We start from the raw sequence: 26,311 nt of genomic DNA, 5'->3' as shown, positions 1-26,311 counted from the left end.
ACTCAGTCATTGATTCATTCATTTTATATTAACTATATTTGTGCAAAAGGCATTGGAAGATAGATATGTAAACAACTAATTATAAAAAAATTAAATAATTGTGTTTGTGTGTGTGTTTAACAGAGGTATGTTAAAGGTTATGGGAGTATTAAAGGAGAAATGACCAGAAGAACGGGACCATCTCCGTAATGGAGAGGACATTTGATAGTTATGATTAGAGAGTAGATAAGAGAAGTGAGAAAATGACACAGGAACTGCATCAGCACAGTTAAGAAAAAGAAATAAGGGATCCCTGGGTGGCGCAGTGGTTTGGCGCCTGCCTTTGGCCCAGGGCGCGATCCTGGAGACCCGGGATCGAATCCCACGTCGGGCTCCCGGTGCATGGAGCCTGCTTCTCCCTCTGCCTATGTCTCTGCCTCTCTCTCTCTCTCTATCATATCTATCATAAATAAAAAAAAAAAAAAAAAAAAAGAAATAAGACATGTTTGGGGAAATGTGAGAAGAATAAAGAATAAAGAGATTTTAAGCAGGTAGAAGAAACTCAGACTATGGCTGGCTTGGATGTTACCCTAGAGTAGACTCTCCAAAGAGTCGGCTAGGACCTGCCTGTGGCTATCCCCCGTCCACTGTTCATTGGATTCTTATTTTGCAGCCAATGGCAATGATATTGACTGTGGCCCGTGGAAAGTCTATGGGCTAGGATACCGAAGTCCTAGGAAAGAATTCATGCATTTTGAAATTTTGTTTGCTTGGTTTTATCTTTTCAGTTTTATTTTGAATTAGATGTTTCTTTTTATGTAGCTAATAAATTAGAAAAAAATGTAATCCAATCCAAACCAGTCAAGTCAGGTAATCTGGAGAGGAAATGTAAAAACAAACAAACAAACAAGAAACAACTGTAATTCAATAAGTGACATCATAGAATATGACTGAAACAATGGCATAATTAAAAAAGTGAGTGGCCAAAGAGGAATAATTTTCCGTGTGTTTTCAGTACTGAACTGGTGGCATAGATAGCTGTGAGTGACCAAGAGAAAAATTTAGTTCTAATAGCAAGTAGCAAGTGTTTACATATATCTATTAGAATATTTATTTGAAATTTGGAAACAGGCGAAAGAGGTTCCTGGGTGTTGTTTTACTGTAGCATGGACTTGACTTTTTATTTAGTGGACAATTTTCATATCCATAAGGGGCAGGGCGGAAGTCAAATTGTAAGTTTTTGTGTAGTAAAGATGCAAATAATTTCTGTGCCATGCAACAGATTAAACACCAAAGATTATGGTTTATGGCTCTCTTAGATATTAACCATCTTAAAAATAATCCAATCTAGCAATTATATCCTTCTTTTGGATGAATTGTCCTTATACACCTAGCTTGTCAAATGATCTTTGAACCATTTTTTAAAAAAGATTTTATTTACTTATTCATGAGAGACAGAGAGAGAGAGAGAGAGAGAGAAATTGAGAGAGAGGGGCAGAGACACAGGCAAAGGGTGAAGCAGGCTCCACACAGGGAGCCCAATGTGGGACTCGGTCCCAGGCCCCCAGGATCAGGCCCTGGGCCGAAGGCGGCACTAAACCGCTGAGCCACCCGGGCTGCCCTCTGAACCATTTTAAGCATCTTACTAGTGGCCTAATTAATTAGCAGAATAAAATCTTTGACATGACTACATTTACATTTTACATTTGCATGAGATCACGATTTTATCTTTTTTTGGAAACTGCACTTGAATATATTCTTATAATGGAAAAGACATCGGGCTATCATTATTTTCCATTTGGATTATCAGGTGCTCTTTAGTTTTGTATTCTGCTTTACAAGTAATTTGGATGATAGTTTGATATTTAAGTTAATGTGAGAATTCTGTTTTGCTGAAATGTGTGTTATTTCCTGCTGAGAAATTGGAATCATGCTTCTTGGAATACTATTCCCATTTTTTTCATGTATTAGTTTTATGACAGGCAAAAACTAAATTTCTCTGATTTTCCTACTTTGAAGGAAAACGTTTTGTACAGTGCTATCATCAGAATTTAAAATGAATATTTTACTTTGAACATCTAAAATGTCTGAAATAGGAATGCAGCACATTCTAATAGTTAAGAATTTTTTGTGATTAGTTTTCTCTGTTGCATTTACTTATTTATTGCTCAAACGTTGCCTTTTGTTATTGTGGGGTTTGCATTTTTTAAATTTTTATTGGGAAACCTTTCTTCCGTACCTCAGATGTTTCTATTATTTATTGTCTGCTTCTCTATTACGGGGCTTATATAGTGATCTTATTTTTCCACCAATATTTTGGAAGGAGTAAACTGGCATGTTTGACTCATCCCTGCCCTTTCTCCCTCCTGGGACCCAACAGACTGCAGGAAGCAAGCCTTTTCTTGATGCTTCTTTAGAGGCAGATTCTCTGTACATTCCCCTCATTATTGGAGGAGTATGGGAGCATATCTGTGTCTAGGTTTTTAAATCAGCCTAAGTCTGGATTCAGTTAACAGATCTATTTTTGCTTTACATTCCGCTATGACTCCATGTTTATTTGCTTGTTTGTTTGTCACTCATAAAGATGATCTTTTGGTCTCTACTGCCACTCCCTTGTCTTATTTCTCAATTTTTTCAGGACATGTGTTGGGTAGGAGTTCGCTTTGTGGAGTTACCTAAGATATTCAATACTATCTGAGTTTCTTCCTTCTTCTTTAAGATTTTTTTTTTTTTTTTTTTGTTCTGTTGTTGTTGTTGCTTTCTGGTCCCCTGATACCTTCTCTCCTAACCATGTTGGAACATGGTTAGTCCATACTTGTGTAAGGCATTCATTTTTTCTTGGGACTTACCGAATCTAAAGTAATTCATGTGTTCCTTCACTGTTGTATGGTACACAATTTTATCTAGAAAGTGAACATCCTAAACTAAGTGAGTCAAGATTTATTATTCCTAATTTATATGGCCAAAACTGTCATGTCAAATTTACAATAAATTGAGTCACAAAGCAGTTAAGTGCCCAAATTAACACAACTAGAGAAATCCAGCAGGATCAGAGATAGAATCTAAGCTGTTTGACCTCAGGAACTTTTTAATTCTTAGCTGTAGTGTCTCTCAATGCATAAGATAATAGAAGTAAAGATAGGCTAGCGGCTTGCTCCTGATTCAGAAGATCTGTCTATATGACATCTAACATTTACTAATTATGAAACCTTGAGAAAATTTATCTAACATCTTTGAGCCTCAAGTTTCTCATGTGTTCAGTATAACTATTAATACCTTCCCTGCCTTCTTGCCAGACTTGTTGGAAAGGTAAAATGAAAAAAAAATATGTATTATTTATTTGATTGTTATATAGTATCTAGGTCTAGAAATAATTTGTCACACTGTGAATATGTACATGGAGGATCTTTAAAACTGTTAAATGTTAAACAACTGAGTGTGGTCATATTGTTTATAAATGCAGACCCAGAATAGATGAACACATGCCTCTTCCAAGAAAAGAAACCCTGCCCTGGCATGGCAGGCAAGTCTTTCACCTACTGGATGAGGAATATTTTATAGAATCACTCATCATGGTTGCAAGAGAGATTTCTAATGTGTTGATTGTCATCAAGCCATTTGGAGTCATCGTGATCCAGGAGAAATAGCTGAATAAAAGTAAATCATAGGAATTAAGAATTTTAAAAGATGGAAGCTGAAAACTGTTATACCATGGAAAGAGGGGAAGGGGTGGCTACAATCATATAATTTATGGAGAGATACGGAAGAACCTGGTTTCAAGGACAGAAAAACAATTTGTGCGATAGATATGAGATAGTGCTGAGAGATTCTAGGTAAAAAAAAAAAAAAGAAAACAATAATTTATAACTACTGTCTTTAAAAGCTACATAGCTCTCTGGACATTTCTCCCAAACTGCTATGTTTTCTTCTACAGTTAATTTGCAGAAATGCTTAGAGTTCAACAACACATGTAAAAAATTATTGTCAGGGAATAAATGACCCATTTGTATTCAAACCACTGATGTTAGTAATGTGCAAAGTAAGTGAATCATACCAGCTAGTGGGAACTTGGAAGCCAATTTAGCCACAAGTATTACAATATCGGGAATGCATGCTAGTTTTAAAAGTACAGAAAAGGGTATGATTCTGGCAATTAATATTCCATTGTGTTATACTACAACACCAAATCAGGTAAAAAATTAAATGAAGTCATGAGACATTTTCCTATATTTTTAGAATGTATGTCAAAATGCAATTAGACACATAATTGTACATTTTTAGATGAAAAATATTTCAAACTAATTTCTATATTGAGATAGTATTAAAATGGAGTAATAAAAATATAAGGGTAATTAACTGAAATTTTAATATTTTGCTGCTAGGTAGTAAGAAAACTTTGATCAAAAACTTTGATTATTAAAATCATGGGTTTTTGAGTCAACAGAATTGATTTTCCACTACTTCATAGTGATGGGCTCATATGTAAATTTCCCAAATCACCTATGCCTCAGTTTCTGTATCTGTAATATTAATATCAGTTACTGAGAATCACTGGTCTTCAAGACTAAATGAGAATAATGTACGGGGAACAAATAATATGATGTCTGGGTCATCATAAAACTAACTAGAGTGGTGTGTATTAATAGATGGCATGTATTCTTTTAGTTATTTCGAATGTTATTGGTATATTTTGGTATTTCTCTTCTGGGTATTTGATTGTCATAGTGAAGACCTGGTATCTCTTTACAAAAAGAAAGCAAAATAAAAACCAGATAATAATAAACCTGTTAAAGCAAATGAATCATAATAAGCTCACTTCTCCAGCATGCATGGAAAATGACTCATTTATGTTTTCATTAAATATATTTATTTATGAGACTAGAGGTAAACTGGCATTTTTCTAGGATCTACTATGTGTCAGGGACCCTATTTGGTACTTTGTTTCCAATAATATTATGAGATTTATGTTATTATCCCCATTTTATAGAAAGAAAGATAGGATATTTAATGAAGTTGGTCTCCCAGTCTATAGAGAAGGAGGATAACTGGTAGTTGTTAAAAATATGAATTCTAGGGATCCCTGGGTGGCGCAGCGGTTTGGCGCCTGCCTTTGGCCCAGGGCGCGATTCTGGAGACCCGGGATCGAATCCCACGTCGGGCTCCCGGTGCATGGAGCCTGCTTCTCCCTCTGCCTATGTCTCTGCCTCTCTCTCTCTCTCTCTCTCTGTGACTATCATAAATAAATAAAAATTAAAAAAATATATATGAATTCTAGAGTCGTTCCACTTGGGCTCAAATCAGGTGTAATATCATTAAAGATAATAATATATTTAGAGTCCCTGTGACAAGGTAAGCACTTAATGAACAGTAGCTATTATTATTACTGTATTCTAATAAAATATGTATAAATTTTATTGTTGAATTAGATTCACAGCCTACACCTGAAATAGCATTAAAACAACTGCCTATTCAATGTTGTTGGTGATCCAAGGGGATTTTCCATCTATAGGTAATGTTCAACAGGTAATACTCAGTGGCCTGCCTTTTTCTGACCAGGCTGGTTATAAAAGATATTGAATATCACTTGTACTTCAAACCACTTGATATCTGAATTGTTAAGTAATACTGTTATTATTGTATGGTGTTTCAAGGAGACTGATTTGGTATTTCTCTTCTGTTCTTCTCTTATGCAACCAGCTATGTTCTAGTAATAAAGAAGATATAATATGTCACGTATATGAGCATGAAGGGGAGCACAAATGAAATCATACATGAAAAAATTGACAATTTACAAAAAATATTTTTAAGAATGAAAAACAAGCCTTGCTATGAAGCTGTATAAACAAGTTACACAAAGATATAGATGAGTAATTTCTCTTTTCTCTGGTTGTGAATCAGATATTTCCAAGAGCCACCAAGACTATAGCAGCTATTGTCATCCATCTGATATTAAATAAAAGAAAAGAAAAACAAAAATATTCACTCTGATATAAAACCCTTAATGAAAAAATCATCTTAAGTAAATATATGAAAAAATATATTTGTGTATATATATATTATTATATTTTTCTAATTCTTACCTTAATGAAATGGTAATTCCATAAGGAAGCCCGCCTGTATAAACGTGATTTGAGATTTTGACATGGGGTGAAGTATAACCATGGAACTACAGAGAAATCTTCACTTAATTGAGTAAAACCCTTTGATAAAAGTCTAATGGGAAGGGAGGAGAATTCATCCAAATGAAGTTAATATGTATAATTAAATTTTACAACCATCTTTAATTTGAAAATCCCTAAATGCTTGCTAAGCAAGTGCATGTTCTTCTGTATATTTAATAGGCCATGGTTCTATAACAATTTCATATTAATTGATCCATTTGGTCTGGAGGAGAATCAATACAGGAACGTGGAAATACAGAAATGTTTTCATTTCTCAGTTATTTTAACATTATTTCTTAGTAATCTTAGCATCTCTTTGACTTAATCATTTTAACTCCAAACTTTTAAGATTTTTTTTATGTTTTTAAGCAATTCTATAGAAATACTCTCTAAAAAATAGAGTGATAGAGAAGAATCCCAGCATTTCACAGAAGTTTGTGTAATTGCATCTATATAAATATACAAACACACATGCAAACAAAGGAAATATACACTCATTTCACTTGTTTCTCATTGAAATTATATACTAATAGTATATATTAGAAATAAAAATAGTAAATAGACGTAGTCTCGTTGGCAGTATGCACTTCTTACTAAGATATTTTAATATACCCAGATCTCATTAGATTGATATTCATATTTACTCTGTTGACTGCTACACATAGGAATTCACCATCTCATTTTTATAAACCTGTTTTAGAATATAAAACATGCTGCAGAGTTAGGCCTGGGTGGCTCAGCAGTTGAGCAACTGCCTTTGCCTCGGCATAATCCCGCAGTTCAGGGATTGAGTCCCACATGGGGCTCCCTGTCTGGAGCCTGCTTCTCCCTCTGCTTCTGTCTCTGGCTCTCTCTCTCAGTGTCTCCCATGAATAAATAAATAAAATCTTAAACAAACAAACAAAAAATACTACAGAGCTATACAAGAAAAAGTCATGAAATAGTCGTTACTGTGAAAAGTTCCACAATTTTGCAAATCAAGCTTAGAACTGCTGATTGAGTTTCTTTAGTAGTCAAATAAAAGGAATTAAAAAAAAAAAAGTAGTCAAAAAAGGGAAGCCAAGATACAAGAGATTGAGAGTTCTGGGGATGAGGATTAGTTGAGATTTTAAATAATGGCTGTTAGGTTAGGTATCATTGAGAGGGTGTGATATGAGCAAAAAATTGAAAAGATGAAGGATTTTAACCAACTGGATATACACAAGAAGAGTATTCCAAGAAGAGAAACAACCCAAATGAAGACCCTACAGTAGGTTTATGTTTTGTAATTTAGTAACACTGGGGAGCCCTTTAGTTTGTGCTGTATGAATGAGGAGAATAATAAGAAATGATGTCACAGAGACAAGGTTTCAGATGATCTATGACAGGAGTCAGTAAACAAAAACCTATGAGCTAAATCTGGCTTGTAGACTCTTTTTGTAAATAAAGTTTATTGAAACACAGGACACACCAATTTGATTACATATAGCCTACAGCCGCTTTTGTGATACAACAACGGCAGAGTTGAATAGTTGGAACAAAGATCTATAAGGCCTAAAATATTTACTCTCTGGTCCTTTATAGAAAAAGGATTGTTATTCCTGGTTCTATAGCCATTGTAAAGATTTTCATATATTTTCTGAGGAGAATGAGGAGCTTTTGGAGGGTTTTGAGCAGTGTAGTCACATAATCTGGTAATGTTTAAAAGAATTATTTTTGCTTCCGCTCTGGAAATAAAATGGAGAGGGAAAGGGTAGAAAGAGACACTCAAAGAGCTAATGGAGAAATCTAGGTAAGAGATTATGGTGGCTCAAACAGTGTGGTAGTTGTGGAAGTCCTAAAAAGAAGGCTTAAGTTACCTTGAGCAGTCTTTAAGGACAGTGATGGTTAGGGCTCAAAAGGAAATGAGGAACGTGTTAACATTTTGCAACAGAAACTAACACACCTCTCTGGTTATAATACTACTATGCTATCCTGAGGCCACCTGGTAGGCCAGCATCAATCATAGATATTATATAGCATTAATACAAGTTTTTCATTTTAATGAAAATTTACTTGAAATTTATTATGAAATATATCAACTGCACCAAAGAATATCTAAAACACACATACACATAAACTGAATTTTGATTTTATATAAATATATGGGTACCATACTCTGCATCACACATCCCTTTCTCTCCACACATAGAACCATTATCTTGTATTGGGCAAGTATTTTAATTTATGTAAATACAAATAAATGTACATTGTTTAGCTTTATCTGTATTTTTTTAAAATTAAGATAGAATTATGCTCATTTTACACTCTTCATTTGTTTGACAGCTCTTATTTATTGTGTTTCTGTAAGTCTTGCTAGATAAATTCCTACTTGGTTTACTAAAATTTGTGAGTCAGATATCTGACTCAAGATATCAGTGAATGAATGAATATAGAAGTCAAAGTGATGAAATTAGCATTGTCCTGTTATTTCTTTTTATATCAATTTTGATATAGATTTATATGTATATATATTCATTAGGAATATTTAAGAAATATAAGAAAGCCTGCATATTGCTAAAAGAAATAATTTCCTTTATGGTCATTTAAATTATTACCACAAGAATTTATAAAGACTTTATCAACATATAAAGCTCTATAAAGTATATCATATTTAAAAAAGCAATCAAACTTTTTTCTTTTGAAATGTACTTGACTACTTCTTAGGATACGTTTGGCCTTCATAAGAATCATGAAAAATCATTGATTCTTCATAAGAATCAAAATGTCCTTGAATCTTGACATAGTCCACATTTCAGGCTGTATTTTTTCAAGATAAGAAACTCTGTCAGCTTACCCTTTTTAACAACTGATATTTTGACAGACTTGAGATTTGCAGTTGAATCTACTACAACACTTTAATGATCTAACATAAATTGTTATGATATATCATTATGATAAGATAAAAACAAGAAACGATCTCATTAAATTATGAAGCATTTTATGACGTGTCATTAAGTGGTACTCAGGTGGCTGAATTCAGTCTAGCTGTCAAGATGTGCATATCCTACTAATAGATAATAGATATGGATATGGATAAACCATAGAATAGGATTCAATAGGAGCTGTCTGTGAGCATCAGAAAAACTAAAATAGATAAGTACTAATAAGATGTATCTAGGAATTTCTTGTAGTAGAATAATGTAACAGCCAACGAAAAGAATAATATACACTACAATCTGACTTATACTAGATTTATTATCTGATACATTAATGGATTTGCAAAAACCATTTCAGAAAAAGGCATAAATTTTGAAGAGGTAAGGTAAGAAGTGAATGCAATAGACAAACCATGTTTTGCCAAATTTGGGGCAGAATTAAATATTCTTATTCATGGCCATTCTTATTCATGGCTTATTCATGGCTCAAGTGTTTTATTTCCCAAAGGTTAAAAAGGAAAATAACTTCTTAAAATTTTCCTTCAGTCACTGTTTAATTTTAATCTTATGTTGGAATCTCTTTGCACACAAGTAGCCATCTCTTATGAGGTTATAAAAATCAAGTGCGTGAAGATAAAATACTAGCTCTGAACATTAAAGAGTAAAATATTTAAGAAAAATGCATTCACACCTACATCATAAGTTGTCTTTTGATACTAAATTCTAAAGGAGCAAATAACATCCATAGGTAGTGGGCTTCTTGCCTCTAGGTATATTTCAACGAAGTGGAGTCCTTCAAACTGGATATATCTATAAATTCAAACACTTGACTTTGTTAACTTTCACCCCAGCCATCTTAGAATTCACCTTAAATAAGGACACATATATCAGAACTTTATCAGAAAACTATTCTACCATAATAAGACATATCACTTGAAAGCTTTCCAAAATGGTAATTAGTGAAGAGAAGACACATAAAACTGTCTGGGTGGAAGAGTTATTGGCACTGATGCTCCTTGTCAAAATGTGAATGCTATTTATCTGCAGACATTAATTATGTATGGCTTTTTTCAAGTAGGTTAATAGATAATTTTCATTGGCTGTCTCTTGTAACAGAGCTCAAGAACCATCATAATGAATGGGCCACCAGGTCTGAGAGTATTTGCATTTCAGATGGGACAAGGTTACCTTAAAATCTTAACAGTATGGCAAATTTGACCCTTGACATGAAGTTATTCTCAGTGGATATATTTTGCAAATATACTTCTGGTTCTATCAGTACAACAGCTCTATAATATATTAGGCTCTAGTAGAACACCCTTTTTTGATATTTTAACTATTCTATGTTCAAAGGACCTAATAATCCCCCATGCGTTATTTGTTAAATTGGTTGTTTCAGTCAAATGACAAGCGTTCCATGTTTGAAAAGTGACTTCATATATAGATTTTTAAAAGAAAATGCATTTGTAATTATTATAACTTTATAAATTAATGCTTTTTAGAGGGGCATTATAGAAGGTAAATAAGAGAGGTGTATGTATGAGATGACAATGTCTAATTGCCAAAACATTTGACTTATAGTTAGGTCCTTTTAAAACACTGTGTGGCTTAATATTATTACAAAGATAACCATAAGATTACTAAAATGAGCTTTCGCCCTGGCCCATTATCATTTTCACCAAATTGGCTATCACTTTAACTAAATGTACCACTCAATCAGATGAATTTTATTTAAGTAAAATGGAGGTTATATTTGAGTACTATACACACACACACTTTGCATAATATTAATACTTGTGCCTCAAATACAAGTTCAGATGTTGGAATTAAAAATACTTAGAAAATTAATTTTTCACAGTGGCTTCCAAGTGTTATCTTTCTCTTTTCTCTCTCTCTCTCTCTCTCTCTCTCTCTCTCTCTCTCTCTCTCTTTCTCTCTCTCCCCTCTCTATTTCTCTTGGAGGGAAGTGATCTGAATACTGTCCTTTGATAGCTATTATTCAGTGTGTCTAATTATGCAAGCAGCTGCAAGGTATGGATATTATACAATACTGATTATGTATGACTGAGCATTATTTTTTAAATTGAGAGGCAGTGACCTAAAGAACACATCATTACCCAGTTAAACATCTTATATGTTAGTCTTCATAATAGAACTATGTCAAAAATACAAATATTGCATTAAAAAAGGACCTCCCTAGGTTCTGTAAATGGATACATCCTAAAAAGAATTCTGATTCCCTTAAGCATATTTAGACTACAGCTATTTTTTAAAGTCACCTGTTGTAGAGTCTGAGGCCAACATAAAATTTATAGTTGCTGGAACAGAAAGGAAATGAGAAAACAAAAATATCTATCTCTACGTAGATGTACATATTGTGAACATATAACAACTCAAATTTCTCTTGTGTTGCTATGTTTTTATAGAGATCATTATATATTTGCAAAGCCTAAAGGTTTCCATGGAGTGAAATTGTACAGTATCAAGTTGTTTTAGAATATTTTATAAGATTCCAATTCCATCACAAAAATTTCTATTAATGTGAAGGATTCTTTTCATCAGAACAATTTTTTTCTTTATCAATTCCCACTTCAGTAAAAATTTTTAAAAACTTTTAAGGAATATCAAATTCTTTTATCCTCCTCAGAAGCATTCTTTATTTATTTCGTTGCAAAAATTCTATGTGCTCAAAATAATAAATTAAAAAATCCAGAAATATAAATAAAGATGAGCACAAATAATAATGCTTCTTTCGGTGCACTCCTTGCGTTTCCCATTCTTTATTCTGAAGTTAGCAATGTTGACAGTATGGCATGTATCCTTCCATTATTTGCTCATGCTAATATCAATATACTTGGAGAAATATTTCTTGTTTTGGTTTAAAAATGGGATTTCACTATGAACATTGAGTCATTTTTAAATATGAATTTATCATAAATATCTTTCTAGATTCATATAAAAAATCTAATTATTTGCACAGCTGCATAATACTTGATAGAATTTATATTGCAAGTTGTTCATTCATCTGTTGATGGACATACAAATTGTTTCCCATTTTATGTTATTATCAATAATATAAATACTCATATATCTGCTTTTTTTCTTTTTCTTTACACACTGATGCTTTTATTTCAACTGCTTTTTATTTTATTTAAGATCAATTTGTAGAGGCAAAGTTGCTATGTTATGTAAACTGCCCAGATAAGGACAATGACCTTCTAAAGACTTTGGTAACTCATTGCCAGCCCAGCAGTATACCTGAAGGCTCTCCTCCTTAATGCATTCTCTGCAATAGTGGTCTTCCCAACTTTTGATAGACTAGGATAGAAGTTTTTAAAATATTTTACATTTATTGGAATTTTTCCAAGCACCAGTGATTCTATCTTTTAATGCATTTATTGTTTTGAGATCTAGCAGAAACCAGTAGTTAAGACTATGGATTTTTCAAGACTGCTTCTTTGAATCCTGGTGCCTCTAGTTAGAAGTAGGTGACCACGAGCAAGTGACTTAAGGTCTCTATAACTCAGTTTCTTACTGTGTAAACGGAATGACAACTTTTCCATCTCAGAACAGTGGTGCCTGGACACATCTTTGCTCTCTCTCACACTTCATGTCTGATGATGGCTACAACTGACTTCCAGCAGGGCGCAGATCCACCAACAGATTTTTGTCCACAGAACCACAGAAGTAGTAGTTCTACTTTAAACTTTTTTCATGAACTTTCCTTCATGGTCATGCTTTGGATTTCTCTGTAAGCTATGGATAAGGAGAAAAGAGCCTTTAACATCTGGGAATTGGCTCGGAACTCACAGCAAGGTCTTGGTATTCTCCTCTTTAACATTAATATTTCATAAACATCAACATTAGAGAAGGTCACTGTGGGACGCCTGGGTGGCTCAGCGGTTGTGCATCTGCCTTTGGCTCAGGGCATGATCCCAGTCTGGGAATCGAGTCCCACGTCAGGCTCCCTGTGAGGCGCCTGCTTCTCCCTCTGCCTATGTCTCTGTGTCTCTCATGAATAAATAAAATCTTAAAAAAAAAGTCACTGTGACTCTGGTGGATCAAAACAAACACAAGACCACTCCTTAATCACGTTTGAACGGAAAACAAGAACATCGTCCTAACTACAAAAATAATCAAATGTCCCTTAATACTGGCTAATATGAGTGATTGTTGCCTCTTTGCCAATCATAGTTTTTACCACTGGACTAGTTTTCCCTTTTTCTCAAAAAGATTTAGTAAGATACAAATCATTGGATTCTCCCTATTTTCAGAGTAAATACCTATTTGCATAACACTGCCTAACACAAAGCTAAATCTTACAGTAATTCACTTTTAATACCCTCTTGCTAGGGCACCCCCTTGGTGTGCAATAAGTAAAATAGCTAACTTGTGCAGCAACAGTTATTTTCCTGGTAGTCTTGGCTGGAGGGCAAATTGTTAACTCACACTAGCACTTCATATAAACTGAGAAGCGATTTAGCAACTCCTATGATTCTCAGAATCCCTCTTGTATAACTTTCCCAACTCCTTCCACTACTCTGAAGGCCAAATTTTTATAATATTATCTGCCTTGCTAAACTCTGACTAATGCACTCTTAATAGTATACATTTCTCAGACCAATATTTTTCTCAATTCTATCAAATTCTCTATCTATGCTTTCTTATTAAATTACTTGATTCTGTATTGATATATTATGTAAGTGTTTGGAATCATCTGAAATATTCTTGGAGTAATGTGTATTTGAAATGAATTTTTTTCCCCTCATGTGGCAGCCCTTTAAATTGACACCAACATATTTTTAACTAAGTTATTCTGTCAATGTGGAATCATATCAATCACCCATATGATTTACTTTATTCTGATTTATGTCTCTATTCTGGTGCATTTGGCAGGTCAAACTGAAGATTTTGTGATAGAGACCCTTGACTTCATTATATTTCCATAATGGGGAGATCAAAGGAGATCAGGTTTAATGTGTTTAATATGCCGGTGCATGAGCATGCTTTAGCTGTAGAAAGAGCTTAGTTCAAACTTTGCTTATGCTACTTCCCAGCAATGGGAGATTATGGGCAAGTTAGTTAAGCTTTTGCAGTCCAGTTTTCCCATTTATAAAATGGAAGGAGTATATGAATTGCATTGTTTTTGTCATTAAAATAAGTACATATTGTCTTGTACAGTATCTGACACATAGTAGGCATACCAACCAATAAAAAATAATTTGTTCAGTTACCTATATGTTTATTCAACAAAAATTAGTGAGTGGCTTCTCTATACATCATATCAAATGCAAGAAGGAAATAGAAATGACGAAAAAGAGGAATCCCCACCTCTGAAGAGTTGACATTATGGTGAGAAAAGCAGATGAAAACATTTATCAAAAAGAGAAAGGAAAAGAAGTAGGGGTGGAAGAAGAGGAAGGATAATAAATTTAACTCAGGGTGGTTTTATTTATTTCCAATGTAAATGTTGTCGAATACTAATGTTTTACTTTATTTATTTTGGATTCATGAATAATTAACATACAGTGTTATATTAGTTTCAGGTCTACAGTATAATGATTTAACAATCCCATACTCAATGCTCATCAAAATAAGTTTACTCTTAATCTCCTTTATCTATTTTACCCATCCTTCTACCCATCTCCCTGTGGGTAATCACCAGTTTGTTCTGTATATTTAAGAGTCTGGTTTTTTTATTTGCCTCTCTTTTTTGTTTGTTTGTTTGTTCTGATTCTCAAATTCTACATATGAGTGAAATCATATGGTATTTGTCTTTCTCTGACTCATTTCACTTAGGATTGTACTCTCTAGATCCATTCACGTTGTTATAATGAAAAGATTTAAATTTTTATGGCTAAATAATACTCCATTTTATGTCTGCATGTGTACCACATCTTCCTTATCCATTTATCTCTGGATGTACACTTGGATTGCTTCCATATGTCAGCTATAGTAAATATGCTGCAGTAAACATAGAAGTGCACATATCTATTTGAATTAGTGGTTTTGTTTATTGTGGGTAAATGCCCAGTAGTGGGATTACTTAATCATATGGTATTTTTATTTTTAATCTTTTGAGGACCCTCCAAACTTTCCACAGTGGCTGTACCACCTTGCATTCCAACCAACAGCGCAGGAGGGTTCCTTTGTCTCCACATCCATAGCAACACATTATTTATTGTGGGTGTTGTTTTTTTTTTTTCCATTCTGACAGATGTAAAGTGAAATTTCACTGTGGTTTTGATTTGCATTTCCATGATGATTAGAGATGTTAAGCATATTTTCGTGTGTCCATCAGCCATGTGTATGTCTTACTTGGAATAAGTATTTCTGTTCTTATTTTCCACCCAATTTTTAATTAGATTGTTTTTTGGGTATTGAATTGTATGAATCCTATATATATTTTGGATATTAACTCCTTATTGAATATATTATTTGCAAATACCTTTCCCCATTCAGTATGTTGTCTTGTTTCGTTGACAGTCTCCTTTGTTATGTAAAAGCTTTCCAGTTTGGTATAGTCTCAATAGTCTAATTTTGCTTTTGTTTCCCTTGACTGAGCAGACATATCTAGAAAAATATTTCTACAGTTAACGTCAAAGAGATTACTGCCTGTGTTCTCTTTTACAGTTTTATGGTTTCAGGTCTCATATTAAGTCTTTAATCCATTTTGAATTTATTTTTGTGTACGGGGTAAGAAAGTGATCCAGTTTCATTCTTTTGCATGTAGCCATCCAGTTTTTCCAACATTATTTGTTGAAGAGACTCTTCCACATTGTATATTCTTGCCTCCTTTGTTGTAGATTAATTGGCCATAAAATCATGGGTTCATTTCTGGATTCTTTATCCTGTTCAGTTTCTCTCTATGTCTGTTTTTGTGCTAGTACCATACTGTTTTGATTACTATAGCTTTGTGGTATGTCTTGAAATCTGTGATTGTAATACCTCCAGCTTCATTCTCCTTTTGCAAGATTGCTTTGGCTTTTGGGGTCTTTTTGTGTGTATTTACATGCAAATTTTAGCATTATTTGTTCTAGTTTGTTAAGAAATTTGATAGGGATTGCATTAAATCCATAGATTGCCTTGGGTAGTATGGGCATTTTAATAATATTAAACATGTGACTTTCCTCAATATCTTATAAATTCATGTTTATCAGATTTAGGGAAAAAATAGACCTTCATTTATTTTTGTAGTTTGTCTTGCCAATTTTCAAATTATTAACACCATCATTTTTCTTTGGCTTTTGCTAATTTTTGTAAGTATTACTACTTCTGACTAAATGATTTTATTTGCTAAATATTGGAAAATTTAGGATATAATAGAGCCAAAGTTATAGAAAACATAAAATTAAGATTGTTACAGAAAATATGGATATCTGTATCCAATGCTGTTTCATAAGTAAATAATCTATTTTCATAAATGAGATATAGATGTAATATATTCTTCTTTAGCCATTAACAATAACATTTTGAGTGGCTTTATGATAACAGAGATATTTTGACTTCTTCCTATTTTTTCCTATATCTTTTTTCAAACTTAGTATCTATATTCGCCTGTGATTCATATTAAATTTTCCAAGGACAGAGTTTATGTACTATATGTGCAGACACAGAATTTGAAATACCAAGGCTCGCAAACACAAAAAGCAGAAATAATGGTCTTATTTATGCTTCACTGATGTTGCTCAGATTGAAATTGTCTTTTTAAGTGAATCTTTTTCATATGAATATTTAGTTAAAAAATCAGTTTAGATTCAGAACATTCATAGGATTCTGCAAAGCATCATCTCCTGTGGTTAATTGCATATATACTCTATTTCGGTGCATTTGGGAAATCATTATTGTAGGCACATTTGATAAATCATAAAGATGATTTTTTAATGAAAGCTAACTGAACAGGATGTTGCTCTTATTTTAAAAGTTATATTCAACAGCTCCCTGAAGTACAGATTTTATTAATTCATAACTGAATCATAGAGCAATAAGACAAAAATTATAAGAGCCTGCAGACACTAATGCATTTGCTTTTGAAAAATTGAACTCAGACAGTTGACACCTTAGATGTCTTCTCCCCATAACTGGAGCTGCTTTCAGGTATACTAGAGTTATATTTTAAGAAGGAGCTCCTAGGACAGTCTTCCAAACTGCTTTTTAATATTTCGCAGAACTAAAAAATTTTCCTCTTTTTCAAATGTCCATCCCTTTGGACAAGAGTTTCAAAGAAGAATGCCTGTGGCTGAGATGGTACATGGAGATGTAATAGTTCTGTGTTGAATTTTACTGCTGCACTCCGATCTGCCTGACAGGCTGGGGAATAGGTGGTACTCTCTCTAGAGATACAGGATCACTGCTGTTGTATGACTAATTGGCCTGATACTGTGTTTTGTTCTTATCGAATCAGTACTGGCAAATTATTACACTGTTTACACACTTCAGTTTTAACAGGAATGTAAAAGGAGGTATTTATGACTTGAAATGTATTCAATATATAGATTTATGTTAATGCTAATTTTTATACAAATAAAACCTTCATCATCCCCATGCAGTAGCAACATGATAGAGATAACTAGTTTATGAAACTGTCTCAGGAGAGAAGTTATATATCATGGTAATAGGGTCTGATGCACTTTGCTTGTCCAATCATATGATCTCTTTTGTTTCTCCTTTTACCTACTCAAATTATACTCTGTAAAATTGTTAATAATAATAACCAGAATTTATTGTATTTCTACACTTTATGTATTTTATATAGCATAGAGCTCACAACTTTCTCTTATATAAAATCATCCCCATTTTATATAGATGAGACTCCAGAGGCACAGATGAGTCAAAGCCACCAAGCAAGTGAAAGACTTGGATGGTAACCAAGATCTAATCCCAAAGTACAAATTTTTTATTATACTACATTGACTTTTTAGACTCTGTTTTATTCATTCCTTTTCTGGTGTGTATTGGCCTCATATGGATAGATACACTTTAGCCCAAATTCTGAATCACTAAACCATAGTAACAGTCCAGGAAGGATAGTGGCTTATGACAGTCTTTTGCCTACACAACACAGGTGGTTTTCTACCTTTGTTAGTCAAACTGTGGTCACTTTAGAATTTTATTACTGATATGTCCTAAGCATATTTGGATAGTTTTTGACACTGGCTTGTTTTGGACTTATTTACAGGAAGGATCAGGATATTTGGAATAAAAATTCATACTAAGGGATAGAGAGTGTGTAAAATACCAGTTCATGGACAATTGACTTGGGCTAGAGTGCAAGACAGTTCTGTCATTCATCTTATACTCTTTTCCCCTAATGCATATGTGAGGAAACACACACACATATATAAAATATATACATATATTTTAAGATTTTGTTTCTTAATAATCCCATACCCAACATGGGGCTCAAACCTACAACCCTGAGATCAAGAGTCACATGCTCTACTGACTCAGCCATCAGGTGCCCCTCCCTAGCACACATTTGACTAAACCCTAGAAAGAAGGGGCTGCAAATATAAAGCAAAACCAAAACAAACAGAAAACCCTGCTTCATCAGGCTTCTTCTGGGGCAAACAGGTGCTAGTGTTGATAGATATAGCAGTTTTGACAGGCATTCTTTGATAGTCAGTTATGGAGATTAGAGAGGGACAGAGAACCTTGAACAGGGTTCGGCCACCTGAAATCATTACAAAAAGGCAAAGAAATAAAGACAGGAAGCATCAACTATAACAAGTGAGGTGAGAGGTGGTGATTCTGGACAACTGTAACTCTCTTGAAGTTGAAAATGAGTTTTACAAGACAATATCCCCAACATTGGGAATAGACCAGAGAAAAGACGTGGCAACTGTTTTCCATAACCACATTTTCCCCCAAGCTGGTATGATGTAAAAGCAAAGATATCTGATGTATAGAGCTTGATAATCAAATGGGACTTTCTAAAAAAATTATTTATTTATTTATTTATTTATTTATTTATTTATTTATTTATTTATGAGAGTACAAGCAGAGGGGAGGGACAGAAGAAGAAGAACAAACACTGCTGAGCAGGGAGCTGACATAGGGCTCGATCCCAGAACCCTGAGATCATGACCTGAGCCAAAGGCAGACACTTAACCGACTGAGCCACCCATGCACCACATCAGATGGGAATTTAGAAAGCTTATGTTTCAACTGTCTAATCATATACAGAAGAGAACTGAATTTTTGAGTGGTGAGGTAACTTACCTAAGAACCCCCAGCTAGTTATTAGCAGACTGAGGAAGAAGCAAGATCTTAAAAAAAATTAAAAAAAAAAAAAAAAAAAAAGTAGCAGCAGCAAGACCTTATACTCCAGTCCCTTTGTTCATCTGTGTCTTATCTTTAGAGCTCAACTATATATTTTTTGAGTATTTAGAGCTTACTGTTGCAGAGCACAGAGTTCTGAGTCAGATAGATTTGGGTTTCATCCAAGTCCTTTTTCTGTAAAGTGTATGGCTCTGGGCAAATTATAAAATCTCTCTGTGCCTCAGTTTCTTCATTTGAGAATATCTTAATAATGACAGTATAAGCTTCAAATGGTTGTTTTAAGCATTCATTAATGATATAAGATATAAGAATAGGGCCTAACTTTATAAATACTCAAAGAGTACTTGCTTTATTGATTTATATCGTTTCAGAAGTTAATTCCAAAGTATTTTTCTCCAGATGTCAACATATGCTCATGTAGTTTTTTTTTTTTTTTAAGATTTTATTTATGTATTCATGGGAGACTCAGAAAGAGAGAGGCAGAGACACAGGCACAGGGAGAAGCAGGCTCCATGAAGGGAGCTCCATGTGGGACTCGATCCTAGAAATCCAGGATCACTCCCTGAGCTGAAAGCATACACCCAACCGCTGAGCAACCCAGGCATCCCTCTCATGTAGTTTTAAAGAAAGTTTATATGTGTACCTGGATGGCTCAATCTGTTAGTTAAGTGGCTGCCTTTGGCTCAGGTCATGATCTGGGAGTCCTATCCAGCCCCATGTCAAGCTCCCTGCTCAGTGCAGAGTCTCCTTCTCCCTCTCCCTCTGCCCATTCCAGACCCTGCTTGTGCTCTCTTTCTGTCTCTCAAATAAATAAATAAAATCTTTGAAAATAAATAAGAAATTTTGGAAATAGACATTTTCACTTTCTATGTTAAGAAAAAATCCAATACATATAATACTGATTAATTTCATCGTAAACATTCACAAGTCTTCTGTTGTGAAGCTTACATTTCAAAAAACTACCCACTAGGATTAAATCTTTACAATATTGCCCTGTGAAATGTCCTGATTTCACTTTAATAGTGAACTGATGGATACATTAGAGAGCCAAGTACCTTAAAAATGTGGATTTATAAAGTAATAAACTATCCCTTTATCAAAGATCCAGGAATATGAATGTCTACAATTACCAGAACTCTGTTACAAAATGACATTATTTTGCTTTTTGAACAATGAAATGATTTTAAGGAATTTGCAGAACTCTAAGAAGAAAGCTTAATTTTCAAATTTTATTTTAATGCTTAGAAAGCATGGTTTTATAAAAAATATGGTTATTACTATTTATGGAACACAGTAGATGGTATTGAAAGGGAAGCTCTATATTCTAAAATGCCAGTCAACTTACCTCCCATATATTGTTTAGAATGTCTGAGGCAACTTTTGTTAGATGCTGTTACTGATTTGTATTTTACAAATAAAGGAACAAAGGCTTAGGTCAGTTGCTCAAGATGAGATCAGTTAATCTGTTAATTCGTGGAGAATCCAGAACACAGATTTATCTAAAGAATCTAAAACCTTGCTCAATTCATGATGTCAAACTGTGTACTCATGGTGATAATCTTACTACGGATACAGTATTGATAAAGTATGATTTTTGTTATGATGTGTAGGTGGTTATATATACTGAATAAATTTTAGCAAACACAAATACTGATTTATATATGGTTGAATACTGTATTAGAAACACAAATTTCAAAATCTGAGTAAACAAATTTCAATTGAGATTGTGTCTGTTTTGAGAATAAATCTTGCCTAATTTTTAAAAGAGTTAGTAGTATCTTAAGCATGGAAAAAGAAAGTAAGGGAACATAAAACTCAGTAATATGCTTCGTAGTGTCTGAGGCGAAAGAGAAAATGGCTAATTTTGCTCGCACTCCTTATTCTGAAGAAGCACAACTCAGCAGAAAAGAAAAATAAAAGGATAAGTAAAGAAAACAAAATCTTCGACCTTTAAGGGAACTTAACTTGCAGGTTCTGTGTATAAGACATGCTAAACACTACAATAAAAAATAAATAAATAAATAAATAAATAAATAAATAAATAAACACTACAATAGATGATACCTATAACATTATATGACCTTCTCTTAGGTCAACCAATTATAAGCCTTAAGACAAAATGCTAAATCCTAGTTCAGTGAAAGTGTTTCTATGAACAGAATAATAGAGTCCAGTTACCTGGCTTGCTGTCTGTCTGCCCTCCTAGAAAGGTAGAATTTTAGAGAACCTATAGAAATAAATGGTTGTAATGTCCCTTAGGTCAACCCTTTGAAATATCAGTTGTCAAGCTTTGACAGCTGCCATATGAGACCAAATTTCAAGTTGAGAACTCTGACAAGTAAGTGAAAGGTGTTCTGAGTTTTGATTGAAAGGAATCCTCATGCTCTAGAGACCTGGGATATAGGTTGCAAAGTTCATATTTTGAAATGAAAATCAAGCGATATGACTGAACCCAATCACTGTGTATTATTACTTCATGCAATACTATTTATGGTTAAATGAAAGAGTCATAAAATGATAAAAATCATTTATGAAGTCAAATCATGATTATGATTTCTCAAATCAAAAATGATAAAATCATTTTTATCAAGTCAGATCATTCATTTGTTTTAGGAATATCAAATTTAGGATTGCTGGTATGAGACCTGTTTTTATCATTTCTCTCCATTTTCACCAGTTTGAAAGACAGTCTTCTTTATGTGTTAGCATGCACTTATTTTTGAATGTTTGTACCACCCTAAGATTTTCATATCTAATTCATAATGTAAATTTATTATAAAAACACTTTAGAAATCAAGTACTTATTTTTAAAATGTAATTTTGACTTTCTAGAGCCAGAATCTTCATGTTCCATATCATGTTTGGTGATATCAGGACATTTAGTCATTCTATCATTGTGTTCAATACCTATCCTTTGTCCAATCATTTTTTATAACACTTTCTTCATAGGTTTTATAGTGTGCCTGATAGAATTTAAGCACCGTTATAAACCTTGATAGGTTGTTCTCAGGGCTCTCTGCCTAATTGTGATCTCCCTTCAACTCTCCCTCATTTTAGAAATGCATATATTGATCAATTCAACTGAAATTCTCTAGCTAGTGAGGTGAGAACCTCATATTCAATGATGAAATGACAATCTGAGGTGCAGTGACACTTTTGCTGCAAAACTAGAGCTTATGAACACTACCAATTACAACTGGAGAGTCATTGACTGTAAAAGAGAGATGGTTACAGTCTTTAGTTTTGACGTGCATCTCTATTCACGCAACTGGTTAGAACTGATGGTAATCAATTCAAATCACTTAATATTTGAGGATCTGCTACTAGGCAATGTGAAGGATAGAAAAGTCTGTCTCTCACTTTTTCCATTGACTTTATCCATTCATGCCACAGATATTTATTAAGCCACCCCGTATGCCAACTACTACTGTTCTTTGTAGAAGATATCCAGCAGTGAAACAAAATGACAAAGAGAAAGCAATGAACAAAATATATAAAGATGCGTTAGTTACAACCTTCTCTTGAGAGGAAAGAGAAAATATGTACAGATTAGACAGTACAGACAAGAAATTTCTGAAAACAAAACAAAACAAAAAAAATTTCTGAAAACAAGGCCAAGAACTTGTTAATAGCCAACATTCATTGAAAGTTAAAAGCAAAATTGCAATTGATCTTTTGAGTCTTGTCCTAGTCTCTAAAATACTGAAAACATCTTCTTAACCTAATAATCAGAAATATTCTCTGGATAGAATGAAGAAAAAAAAACACCATCAGGCCCAAAGTGATCATTTTCATTTCCTGATTACATAGTCCACAGTATTTAGGGTTATTTTAAACCACTTGAAACAGAGTTTTCAAATGATGCATTTAGACAAGAACTAATCTATCAATAACCATTTGGAACATTTCCCTCATCTGGACAAATATTTCACAACGAATACTGGTTTAAATTGAAACTGTTAGAATAAAGAACTCACACCCCCCCAAAAAAAAATGGTACCTCTGAAAATTCTCCAGTACCTTATATATTTTGACTTCTGCCTTTATTTCCAGAACTATTGATTAGGATCACTTAGCAGTGCATGCACGTGTCTGTTTCTACCACTTGAGGGCACTGCCAGAGGATGAGGGATGAGGGTGGGACAGTTTACCCTTTGTCTCTCAGGGCGCTGAGCCCCATGCCTGACATTGTGCAAATGTGCATCAGAAAATGCTGAAGCAGTTGAATTTTAATCCTAATAAAACCTCTAGGTCTTGAGACTGCACAGTGTCACATTCAGAAGAAACAAAAAGATGACTCTAAAAACATTCAAAGTAACAAGTTTCTCTCCCCAAATCTCTCCTACCAAGGGAGGTGGTGAAAAGCCACTTTGAGTGCTCTCAGGCTCTTGCTTCCCTACCAAAATCCCTCTCATGCTAGCAGCAGTGTATTCTCTGCCTGTCTCCCTTCCTTTTTTTCCCCCCAGCTTGCAAATTCCCAAAAGTATCTGCAGGGTTCAAGGTGTTGCTATTTCTTCCCTTTTCACTCACCTTTATAGATTTCTCTCCCTGTTTCCCTTCACAGCCTCTACACCATTCTGACACCTTTTCTACATTGCCACTATTCTCACCCCCTCCAGTCCCGCAAAGCCAGATTCTGGTAATGCTGTCCCAGCAACAAAAACCCTCCTTCTCTTAGGCAGCTGGAGAGCAAATGATGGGAAATGCTCAAAATCGTTTTTTGTTTCTTTGTTTGACTCTTACTTGTGTTTATTCATCTCTGTCACAAGCAAAAGACCTGTGAGTTGAAAATGTCTGCCTGTTAAAAATCTTTGAGAATAAAGAAGCAAAGGCATTTAGGAAACAGTGGTTTTCCAACAACTGCAAATTTGTGTGCAGGGCGGAGCAGAGCCAGATATATTCCTTCCACCACACTGCCATAGGCCAAAGGTTCTGGAGTTGCCAGTTACACAAGACAACAAAGAGTCACAGAGACACGCCAGCCACTGTTTAGGTCGGCTCCTCAAATTCTGTTTAGTACTTGGAAGAGACTAAAGCCAACATAGAACTAGTAGATGCAACAAACTTAATAATTAAAAATGTTTCTCAAGGGATGAGCAGGTCTGATCCCCATATTTTCAGCCTCCTCCCTTTAGCCAAGCAGCAGATACCCTGTTTCCCTCAAAGACCAAGGCCTCCGATGGCATTGTGGCTACCACCTCTTACATCTTCAAAATTTTTAATTTGCCACTTATCCTGTCTCATACACTGCCTATGTCCTGTCCTCCACTGAATTCTTCCCATCAATACATGTTTTAACATTTCCCACCTTATAAGGAAACTGCTTCATCCCCTGTTTGTCCTACTGCCCCATTTCTCTGTCTCCTTCACCTAGAGAAATGACTAAAACTGTGGCACTCATTCTTTCATTCTTGAAACCCCTATCCCTTGGCTTCCACAACGATGCACACTCACTGGTTTTCCTCTTGTCTCATGAACATTGGCTTCTAATTCTTCCTGGTTAGTGCCTCCTTGATTCTAAAGGCTGTAAGAAATGAGAGCTTTATCCTGGGCACACCCTCGTTTCTGTCTATCTGCACAATGGATGTAGGTTATAGCCTCTATCTAGTCCTGTGACTTTAAACACCATCATTGTACAAAATGCTCCCAGAAATCCCACAGTCATATACCGGGCAGCCTCCTTGCCATCACAATATGATTGGACAATGAGGTTGTCTAGGGACACCTGGGTGGCTCAGAGGTTGAGCATCTGTCTTTGGCTCAGGTTGTGATCCCAGGGTTCTGGGATGGAGTCCCACATCAGGCTCCCCGCAGGGAGCCTGCTTCTCCCTCTGTCTGTATCTCTGCCTCTCTCTGTGTCTCTCATGAATAAATAAATAAAATCTTTAAAAAAAATAGCAACTTAAGGGGCATCTGAGTGGCTCAATCAGTTAAGTGTCTGCCTTTGGCTCAGGTCATGATCTTGAGGTCCTGAGATTGAGTGCATGTCGGGCTCTCTGCTCCATAGGAGACCTGCTTCTCCTTCTCCTTGCCCCCTTCCCCTGCTTGTGCTCTCTCTCTCTCAAATACATAAATAAAATATAAATAATAAATAAGTAAAGATCATCTTAAATATGTGTTGGATAATATGGAATTTTGGATCTTCCCTATCTCCTCCTTATTTGTTCCATTCCTTTCTATTCTATTCTACTAAAAAACCCAACTATCCTCTCAAATATCCTCCTAACTCATCTCCTTGCTCCAACCTTTCATCCCAGCAACACAAATTTCCATAAAGCAGACAAGGCAATATTTTAAAATGTAAATCAGATCATGTCACTTCTCTGTTCTAAAAACTCCAGCATTTTCTTTTCAAAGTTAGAACAAAATCTTAACTCATTATCCTGGCTTACAAGCTCTACATGATCTACTTTCTTTACTCTGAAACTCAAACCTCTCCCGTGGCCCCCTTGCCTAGCATAGTTTTGTGACAGAGGCTTTCTTTAGATATTGTCAAAGTTGCTGAGCTGAGGTCTGTTTAGGGATTTTGCAGAAGCTACTTTATCCATAGTTGGTCACATGAGCATTTTCTCAAATAAAAATATCAGTAGTAATGTTTAAATGACAAGCATCACCAGAAAGCCTCATGCATTTCAAATTATAAATATGCTTATTTACTAGGCAAAGTTGACTCACACATATGTACTGGTCCTCACTCTGACCTTCACCTGGCTGGCTCCTTATCATTCATATGCTAACTTAAATGTCACCTCTTCAAGTGATTATAAGAAGCCATTCAGTCATTCTCTATTACATCACCTTTTTAGATTTTCCTATGTCTCACTCAGCACTAGGCTGGGGTTGTGTATTTGTTTATTGTCTGTCTTCTCCAACTAGATTAAAGTCTCTGTGAGACCTTGACCCTGCTATTCTTTGTTGTCCCTAGGACCTCTGCTTAGAGCAGGCGCTCAGAAAATATTCACTGCATTGTGTTGAATTCCTTATGGCACTTAG

The 26,311-nt window shown here is 34.6% G+C and overlaps 1 long non-coding RNA gene across 1 annotated transcript in view; it reads right to left on the bottom strand.

Annotated features, from left to right (window-relative positions):
* LOC140614430 (uncharacterized) overlaps positions 1-23,929 on the bottom strand; it is an 86,132-nt gene extending 62,203 nt beyond the window's left edge. The window contains exon 1 of the long non-coding RNA XR_012015292.1: positions 23,849-23,929. This is a non-coding gene — a long non-coding RNA (uncharacterized lncRNA). The remainder of the gene's footprint in view (positions 1-23,848) is intronic.
* Between the last annotated feature and the right edge of the window lie 2,382 nt (positions 23,930-26,311).

Source organism: Canis lupus, chromosome 22 (assembly GCF_048164855.1).
Source record: "Canis lupus baileyi chromosome 22, mCanLup2.hap1, whole genome shotgun sequence".
Taxonomy (NCBI): Eukaryota; Metazoa; Chordata; class Mammalia; order Carnivora; family Canidae; genus Canis; species Canis lupus.
The sequence above is the reverse complement of the archived record's forward strand: the minus strand, read 5'-3'. Positions and strand labels throughout refer to the sequence as shown.